Genomic DNA, 10,747 nt, shown 5'->3' with positions numbered 1-10,747 from the left:
GAATCATACTCCCGTATATGATTTCTGGGCTTCAAAATTCTTGATAAAACCAACAACCCACCAAATAAAACAAATGAAAAGAAAGTATTTTAACCAAAACATATATTAGCAATAAACAAAATAAACACAAAAGCTTAAGATTACAACACAGAAGATATGAAAATCAGGAACAAAATTTCCTTTTTTATCACTAATATAAAATATATCACAATGACAACAATTCATCTCAAGCAATTATCTCAACAATAAAATATATCCCAATGGCAACACATTATCTCAACAATAAAATATATCTTAATGGCAACAATTCATCTCAATCAATCAACAAATTTATCCCAAGAAGAAACTCACCATCTTCCTTAACTGTGGATCATCGCAATCGACTATCTCTTTCATGTACCTCATGACACAATATCCACATTCAACCGAACCACTTTGTTTCAGATTACCTTATAATGAAATTGAAAAGTTAATGCAACAATCACAATCTAATTAATAACCACTACCAATTCATGTATTCATAAATAAGTACGATACATACCGTCAATATTTTAAAACCTGGCCCTTTAGAAATACCCTTCGAGGCATTGTACATCTTCACCCCACTACATTTTAAAAAGTAAGAAGTTATTTTTTTGCATATTTATAAGTTAATGTATTCAAAATCAACATAAGCTACTACCTACTTTGTCACATAAGTTTTCCATGTATCATCTCTGTTCCTGTTAGACGTAGAATCCAATATATATATCATATTCTTATCTTCGTCGACGATTGTCAAGATCCAATGGTACCTGAAAAATGAAATTACAGCATTGATTATCATGAAGTAGAAATCTATAAATAACTAAATTCTTACCCAGTGTTGTATGGGATGAGGCAGATGCTATCTCTACACACTGCTTCCAACTGGTCAGCAATTATGTTGTGATAAGTCACGGCCATCTGTGCCAATCGGACAGATCCACAAACGAAAAATAATCAGCCTTGTCTTTTTTCTTCAAATCTTTGTAGAGGTGACTGCATGATATAGATGCACAAATATATCGTTTAGAAAATTTTCAAAATATGAAAAAGTACCACAAAAAATATTATTTAAATGCACAAATATTGTAAGTTAGACATATACCCCTTGTAAACTAAAATTTGTCTGGCACCTAATCTCCCTCATCTCCATAAAACGTAAGATATCTTCTCTTAGCAACCATATGCTTTTAGGACGTCCAAACATAGCGTCCTCAAACTCAATGTATATGGTATCCGATTCATTCAGCAATCTAACAACATGAGAGTAGATATACTTGCACGACATGGGTAATGTTTTCTCAATTTCTTTGAAATTGTCGCGCTGACCAGGAACATCCGCAAGCGCAAATGATTGAGGTTTCCCCTTCCTCTACAATTTAAAATATTATTCATACAAGTATTTTAAAATAAAATATTGTTCGAGCAACATATCTGACAGTTGCAAACACAAAGTCAAATGAAAACCTAAAGTACCTTTGTCGTTGGAAAAATAACCAACTCTTTAGGCCAACCAACAATGACTCCAACAACATCATTGATGATTGTTGGTCCAAACTTAATTGGGATCGGAAGCTGTGCTTTTTCATCTAAGACAACATCAATAGATACCTTGAAGTTCTCTTCCCCAAGTGGAACATGGTGAATCATAACATTTGAACCTCCTTCTGATATTATGTGCCATAAGCCACCACGTTTTCGCGTTCTTTTACAGCCAGGTGACATTTTTTCCCCTTTCAAGAACAAAAAGACATCATATATTTTTATATGGAGGTGAATAGAATTTAATTGACATCAAAATTCAGAGACATACAACCTTCGTATTTGAAGTGCCGCAATCATAAACTTCTTCCACATCATCTGACGATTTTGAGTCTTTCACACCTGAGAACTTGTTTGATGGTACAGTCTCAGAAGATCGATCATTGATTAATGGAATCACAGCAGCAAGTTGAGACCTCAGCATCTCCAATTCATCTTTCAAACTTTTAGTCTCCTCCGATTGTGCTTTTACATTTTCAATCACAGCTTTTGAGATTGTTTCTCTATTCTTTCTTGGAGTTTTAAAGTATACTTGTGGTTTTACGAAACCTCCCACACCTCGAACCCTTCCATAGTGTTCTTGGCTTCCTAAGGCAGCGGTTAACACGTCATTCATTCCAGAAGATTTGAACTCTCATTTGCCTTTCTTTTCCAAAAATTCATCCTACAATTGGAGACATGACAAATCAATTCACAAACTACATTGTTATTTATCTAGGCAATATGGCGATTGAATAAAACTAAACATTTACAATTTTTTCAGCTACTTCTGATGTTTCCGAACATGTTATGTTGCCAGATTTGTCTTCTCGAGCTTTATGCCAAAGCACAGATCTATCAACTTCCTCATCTTCAGCAACCAATTTTTTGTTCCGCTACAATTTCAAAACTCATATGTTTAATAACATGAAGAACATGCTAAAAATTACAAATATATTGCTCTGTTTCTTACCAGTTCAGCCTCCAAGCCGATGTAACCCTTGCGAGACATTCTATGGTGATATTTACAATGCATGGTCTGTTGTTTTTGTTTTTCATGAGTAACCTACATCATTATGTTGGCTCAGTTAAGTATTGAATTTAATAAATTCGTGAGGAAACATATCAATTATTAAAGTACCTCCCATGATGGATCCAGTCTCGCATCCACAAATGCTTTCCAATCCGCTAGTGGGAGTTGATACTGACTTGGTGGAGAAATCAACTTTTCAGGATTATCTTTGTCCGGCCAAACAAATCTACTAGTCAATTTGTTTTTGAAATCTCGCCACTTCTGAGATGCTGAATTCATCACAGCATACTCACTTTCTGGCTCTAGTTCAAAGACATTCTGCAACAAAAACAGATTAGTTAGAGGTGCAAGTATGACTGTAAATTCAAATTGAAGCTTGTACTTACCGAAATCTCTTCCCACAGTTTTTGTTTTATGTTTTCTGGAACTTCAGGCCATGACTTTATACTGATTGGCACCATGGCTCTAGCAATAGAACCAATGTATGATTGTAAAGCCCTTCCATTTGCATTGTATGCTGGCCGCCCCATCTCATCATAATCAATCTTTGCTTTTTTCCCCATCTGGCAGTAGCAATTAGTTTACCCATCAACGTAGGGCCTCGCTTATTCCTCTGCACATCTACAGGATGTTCTTCTCCATCAGTAAGTATAGGGTGCTCTGCATTAGTAACTTCATTTAGCTTATCATCATGTACTCCTTGTATCATCTCAACTGTAGCATTTGTTTCCTTTTTTTACTACCCATTGAGCCTTTTTCTACATATTTACATGAATGAAACCAATGTTAAAACCTACACAATAACATTAACCATTAAAATAACATAAACAATAATTCTAATAAGACATGTATAAACATGACATAAATAATAACAGAAACAATAATAACATAAATAATAAACATGACTTGTAGAAACCTGACATAAATAATAAACATGACATAAATAATAGCAATGAGGTTATGTTTATAGCATAACAAAAAACATGACATAAAAGTGAAAGACATCATTTTTTCTTGTTCGTTTCCCAGCCACCATCAGTTTCTGATCTAAAGTAACTTTCATGAGCCAGAATACAATGAGTATCAACATCATCAATTGGTCGAGAATCAGGAATACTAGTCCAACCATCATCATCTCCCTCATAACATCGATTTGGCACAGGGAGTACAATTGACCACCTTTTTTGTAATGGTCATCAATATAAAAGACTTGATTGACTTGACTTGCAAGGACAAATGAGTCATTCTTGTGCCCTATTTTGTTCATATTGACCAAGGTGAATCCACATTCATCATTGTTGATTACTCTTTTGTCATTTGCAACCCACGTACACTTGAAAAGAGGAACTTGAAATTGATGATAGTCCAACTCCCATATTTCTTCAATCACTCCATAGAAAGTCACATCAGTCATCAAGGGATTCTTATCTTTGGCACTACAGACAAGCATGGTGTGGGGACCCGGGCTCTAACTCAATTCTCTTTGGAATTAATTGGATCTTTGTTCGAAAATGTGGGTCAAAAAAAAAAATTTCTTTTAACAATATCATAAACAAATGTATATAAACATGCACAAGGTCTTTATCTATTTTATTTCAACAACATAAATCCATGTCTTGTTTCATTTCATATATACAAACTAGTGTTCAATACCAACTACAAACCACATGTAGTACATGTCTAGTAAGAAACCACCAGTAATCTTTTTCTACGTCTGTAATCTCCACGCTATCTCGATCTCTCATCTCTGTCGCGACCCAGATCCTGTCCCACCTGTCGTTATGCACACATACAGACACAACAACAGCCGGAAACTCCGGTGAGAACAAATCCAAGTACATGTATACATGCATATACACAACATAATCATGAAGCATACTATCATGAATAAAAGCAATAACCATATGTTCCACAATCTAGGAAAAAAAATCAAGATAAGCATTCAACTGAAATCAACTCATATCTTGACTCGACTCGACTATAACTCTAGGGATCCCGGTGTGAATAAGACGTCACAGTCTGCCACCTACCCTCCCAATCGGGGTGACGGTACGTCTTATTCCTAGACTTCGGTCCTGTCTGTATCGAATGTCTACAATCGGAATCAATCTGCTCCTATGCGTCGATACCACCGAACATCTAGAAATTTGGCAATTCTGCCAATGACTCTCCTATCTTAATGCTTCAATATAAATCTATAAACAAGGCATAAACATAACAAGATATAAACAACAATCTAGTATGTGATTTTGGGAAACTCAAATCAAATCTAATTCGAGTTGTATCTTCCCGAATTCACATTAATTATACCTTTCTTTTTGTTGGAATCAATCGAAGTCTCGAAGTCGGGATATAAAATCTGTCAATCCTAATCTGAATAACATGTATAAATGCACCATATCAATCTTCAACTCCAAGTAGGATATGCAAATAGATCAATATGCAATTTCAATAACTTTCGACGACATAACGACGTAATCTTTCGATACCGATCAACTCAAATATCAATACTCAGTAACAATACTCATAATTCTTATCAATATCAATCCATAAGACTGAATTCTGCACCATCTCAACTCAATATATGCCGGAAAATCATACAAATTGCATACGACATCCGATAATCGATCCGTTTACGGCGTTATGATCTCTAGCTACTCAAGAACATAAATCTCTAATAAAATTACAATTCCTCCAACATATAAATCCCAAAACATGCTGGAAATGAATAATACTTACATCCTTTTGAAGCTTATGATGCAAGGAACACAAATCTGAACTCGGAATTAAATTCGGTTGGTTGAATGTTGCACAATCTAATTTCTAAGATGCAAGGAATCATGAACTTGCCAAGATTATCTCTCTCGGTCTGCCTGCTGGAAATGGTAAAGAATGAGAGACAACACATTAAGTATGCATGAGAAGGGACACATGTTTCATTCTTTGTTCAACACGCAAGACCGCAGGTGCGCTCATTTCTTACCGCGGGTGCGCTGAGCTCACGGGGCTCATCCCAAGAATTCAGAAACAGCGACCGCGGGTGCGCTCATTCACCGCGGGTACGCTCACCCCACGGCACCACATTCATAAATTCAGAATAATCGACCGCGGGTGCGCTACTTTTTAGACCGCAAGTGCGATGACCTTACTGTACCAACATCATATCCTACTGCCTCTTCACCGCAGGTGCGCTACATCGGGGACCGCGGGTACGGTGAAGCTACTGTAGATCTTCCACATTTCATGAGCCACAACCGCGGGTGCGGTAGAATGCTAGGCGCGGGTGCGGTGCCTCTTCCATGCAACACTTCATAATTTTGTTTTATCAACCTACAATCTCGGGCATTACACATGGTGCTAGCAACTAGAGAAACCCCACTGTTTTGGCAAACTCTCTCATCATCCCGTGCCTTTGTTTGGTATAAATTGCCATTTATCACGTAACTACTATGCTTAATGACTTGCCCATGTGGACCATGAGCCAGCCATGTCAATGTTGATGTCGTTCCACCATTGCACCTATCTATTTCAGCATCCACCTGACATTTATACAATTAGAATAGGGTGATTAAAATACTAGCTCCAAACTGTTCACCGCAAAATGCATAAAGTAGATTTATCCACCTTACCTTTGCACGAAACCAGTCAATGAACTTCTTATTGTGAGCATCTTGTATCCACCTTTCATCTTTCTCTTTTTTCGGAAACATTGACTTCAGGAAATTTTTATGTTCACCGTGGAAATATTTATATAGCAATTTGTGTTGGATATTAAATATTGACAATCACATGGGTACAGAATTATAGAATAATGCAATACACTTACATAATGTAGGGAGATACTTCTTCTGTATTTTCCAGCACAGTCAAATGTGCTTGTTGAAGGTCAACTTGTGGCACTATAATTGGTGTTTTGCATGCTAAGAAGCCAGCAATGTTTGATTTGGGATCGCGATTTGATTGAGGGACCCCAATAGGATCAAGGTCATTTAGGTATTCCGAACAAAACTCAATTGCTTCTTCGGCTGAATATCTCTGAACAATGCAACCTTCAGGATGTTTTCGACTGCCTACATAACTCTTAGGCACCTTCATGGATCTTTCGAACGGGTACATCCACCGGAAGTACACTGGTCCACATAATCGAACTTCTCGAACAAGAAGAACTGTTAAGTGAAGCATGAGATCGAAGAAAGAAGGGAAGAAATACTGCTCAAATAAGCAGAGTGTAACAACCAAGTCAGATTGCAGCTTATCTAACTTGGCTACATCTATCACCTTGCAACAAATATCTTTGAAGAAGAAGCATAATCTTATGATGGTATATCTAACATGTTTTGGTAGCGCATCACGTATGAGTATTGGCAGGAAAAGCTGCATTAGAACATGACAATCATGAGATTTCAAGCCAATCAATTTCAACTCAGACAATGACACAAGATTTTTCAGGTTCGATGAGAAACCTTCTGGGACTTTTATATCCATTATCGACTGACAAGCTTGTAACTTTTTTTTTTGTGAATGAGCACACAGCAGGAGGAAGATATGTTCTTTTTTCACCAAATTTAGGTGCCAATTCAGGCCTAACTCCCATTTGAACCATGTCCAACCTAGCTGCCACATTGACCTTGGTTTTTCATTTAACATTCATCAAAGTATTAATGAGAGATTCGAAGAAATTTTTCTCTATGAGCATCACATCGAGACAATGACTAACATGCAGGTGTTTCCAATAAGGAAGATTGAAAAATATTGATTTCTTTTTCCAACATTTTCTGAAATCTGTTTATAATGCCCTAGATTGTATGTGGATAAAATGAAAAGATGAAGTGTTGCTTGAAGAAAGAGACCGCACCAGTGCCTAAAGAAGCACCGCACCCGCGGTGGATAGGCAGAAAGTTGGCCATTTTACAGTAGGGTCACCGCACCCACGGTCCAAGAAAGAGTGCACCCGCGGTTGATGGACAGAGAGTTGGAGATTATTTACAGAAGTGACACCGCACCCGCGGTGAGGAGGTACCGCACCCGCGGTGCATGGTCAGTAGGGTAGGAAATTTTATGCGAAGCAAGACCGCACACGCGGTCCACAAGACACCACACCCGCGGTCGGCGAATGTTGGAAAATGAAAAGGGTTGCCGAGAGTTAGGCATTCCCGCGGTCCGGGAGAAACGCACCCGCGGTACCCTGTGCGAGAAAGCCACCCTTGATTCTTATGTTGACACATGGCATATATATATATACACTTGGGCTGAGTCATTCTTTCTTCAGACTTGTTGGAGAGAATCGAGAGCCATTCCAAAAGAAGTGAAATGTTTCTTTCATTTAGACTTGAAGTTGTGTAAAATATACTCATCCAAACTTCAATACAAGCATAGATTTGTGTTCCTTGTATCAAGAGCTATCTAAGGATGTAAGTTTGGTTAAATTTCAGCATGATTTAGATTCCATATGTGAAAGAATTATAATATGATAGTTATATCGTGTTCTTGACATATTGAGCATAGTATATACACAACCGGATCGAAGAACGGATGTTGTATGCTATTGTAACTATTTTCCAGCATGTTTAGAGTTAACTTGTGCAGATTTTGAGTACTATCATATGCTTATGATGATGATTATGTGTTGAGACCTATGAATTATTGATATATATTGAGAGATGGATTGACCGGTATCGAGAAATTATGTCGTTATGCCGTCAAATTGTACCGAGATCAAGTATTGAATTAGATATGTGTTGATTGAGATTAGAGATTGATAGAATAGGTATCAACATTTCCATTTCAAATTTGATAGTGACAGATTCGTCTTCGAGACTTTGACTACGACACAGATTGTGCGACGAAAGGTATAATGCATGTTTTTTTTGGGGAAGACACAACTCAAATAAGATTCAATTTGAGTTTCCCAACAAAACCACATGCTAGATTAGTTGCTTGTCTTTCGACGTGATTATGAATTGTTTATGGATTGTATTCAAATCTTTTGATATGATTATGCATTTATAGATTTATATTCATGCATTTGAGATAGGAGAGTCATTGAAAGCTTTGCCAAACTTCTAGACGTTCGTGTACCGACGTATAGGAGCAGACATCCTCCGATTGTAGACATTCGATACAGACATGACCGAAGTCTAGGAATAAGACGTACAGTTATCCCGATTGGGAGGGTAGGTGACAGACAGTGACGTCTTATTCACACCGGGATCCCTAGAGTAGAGTCGAGTCGAGTCAAGACATGATTTGATTTGAATTGCATGTTTATATAGATTGGTTTCATAGACTATGGAGCCCATTATTATTTCTTTGATTCATGATTTATGATTATGTATCAGCATGTATACATGTTTTATACTGGAATTTGTTCTCACCGGAGTTTCCGGCTGTTGTTATGTCTGTATGTGTGCATAACAACAGGTGGGGCAGGATCAGGGTCGCGACAGAGATGAGAAATGGACATAGCGTGGAGATCACGGGCGTAGCAGATGAACTAGTAGTTGTACTTTTGATATGGACTGTATTTAATTACTGATTTGTAGAATATGAATAAAACAAGGCATGTATATTATGTTTGTTGTAATGTAATGAATATAGAATTAGCTTGTGCTTGAGTTATAAACATTTGATTTAATGTTAAAAGCAAAATTTTGACCTGTATTTTTGAAACAAGGATCCAATTAATCCCGAAAAGAATTGAATTAGAGCCCGGGTCCCCACAACAGGTGGTATCAGAGCAGTAGGTTCTGTAGACTGAGATAGAATAGAATGAGCGGGGTAGATCAAGTCTTCTTCCTTGCTTTTGATGTGCTAGCATGATTTAATGCTTTCCCTATTATATGTTGTATGGTATCTGAGTTGATTTACAGCATATACTTGTAAAGACTGAATCAGAACCGATTCTGGATCAGAGGTATATGATCAGAGGAGGGCTGAGACAGATTGTATAGATTGTATCCTAATCTGTTTGATAATCAGATATGCCGCCTAGAAGAATACCACAACCAGCTGCAGGTCAAGTGCTAGAACAGGGTAGTACGTCGGGTACTCAGATGGACGTGACTGCGACACCGATGGAGACTTTGTTGAAGAGATTTCAATCATTCCATCCACCTACCTTGAAGGGCACAGAAAATGCAGTGGATTGGGAAAGCTGGTTGGATGATGTAGAGATGTTATTTGAATCACTTGCCTATACAAATGAACATAGAGTGAAGCTGATTGGGCATCAATTGCAAGAAGTGGCCAAGAGTTGGTGGCTAACGGCGAAACGAGCCTTAGAACATCGAGGTATTGATATTACTTGGAAAGTCTTTAAAGATGAATTTTATCAACGTTTCTTTCCAGTGTCATACAGAAAAGACAAAGGGGCAGAGTTCGCCAACTTGAGACAGGGCCAGTGGAACATAGAGGAGTATGTTGCCAAATTCTCATCCTTGCTTCGATTTGCACCTCATGTAGCAGGGAATGATGAGGCAGTTGCCGATCAGTTCATAAATGGTTTGAATCCGGATATCTTCACCCTAGTGAACACGGGGCGACCCAACACTTTTTCTGAGGCGCTGAATCGAGCGAAGGGAGCAGAGGCTGGCTTGATCAGGCAGCGAGGAGCTTCCTATAGTGTTCAGGGTCAGAGACCGCCACCGTTCACCACACAGTGTCCACCACCTCCTCCTCGATTTGATATTAGAATCAGTAGTAGTGGGAAGAAAGATTCTTTGAAAGCTAAGGGTAAGCAGTTCAAGAGAGTAGGGAGCAGTTCATCGAGCTCCAGTGGGTCAAAACAGAGAGGTCCTGGCCAGAGTACAGATGTGACAGGTGTATATTGTACTACTTGTGGAGGCCGACATGCCACAGAGCACTGTCAGGGAGTGATGGGCAGATGTAACATATGTAAGCAACAGGGACATTTCGCCAGAGTCTGTCCCCAGAGAGGTGCACAGAGATTTCAGAGTGCAGGGTCATCAGCATTAGTGACTCAGTCTGAGAGGCAAGCTTCGTCTGTCCATTCCTTCCAGCCCACGCCTACACAGTCCCAGCCTAGAGCCAGAGGTGGCCAGACAGTGAGCCAACCTCCCAGACAACAGGCTAGGGTGTTTGCATTGACGGAAGAGCAAGCCCAAGATGCACCAGACGATGTGATTGCAGGTAACTGTTTTCTTTGCGGTT

General features: G+C 38.5%; 1 long non-coding RNA gene across 1 annotated transcript; it reads right to left on the bottom strand.

The window, feature by feature from the left end:
• Positions 1-1,214: 1,214 nt before the first annotated feature.
• On the bottom strand, positions 1,215-6,702 carry LOC142504761 (uncharacterized). The gene is made up of 3 exons (XR_012804342.1): positions 6,405-6,702; positions 1,501-1,613; positions 1,215-1,396 (listed from the first exon to the last, which is right to left on the bottom strand). It is a non-coding gene; the product is annotated as an uncharacterized LOC142504761 (long non-coding RNA).
• Between the last annotated feature and the right edge of the window lie 4,045 nt (positions 6,703-10,747).

Source organism: Primulina tabacum, chromosome 10 (genome assembly GCF_025594145.1).
Source record: "Primulina tabacum isolate GXHZ01 chromosome 10, ASM2559414v2, whole genome shotgun sequence".
In the NCBI taxonomy this organism is placed as follows: Eukaryota; Viridiplantae; Streptophyta; class Magnoliopsida; order Lamiales; family Gesneriaceae; genus Primulina; species Primulina tabacum.
The sequence above is the reverse complement of the archived record's forward strand: the minus strand, read 5'-3'. Positions and strand labels throughout refer to the sequence as shown.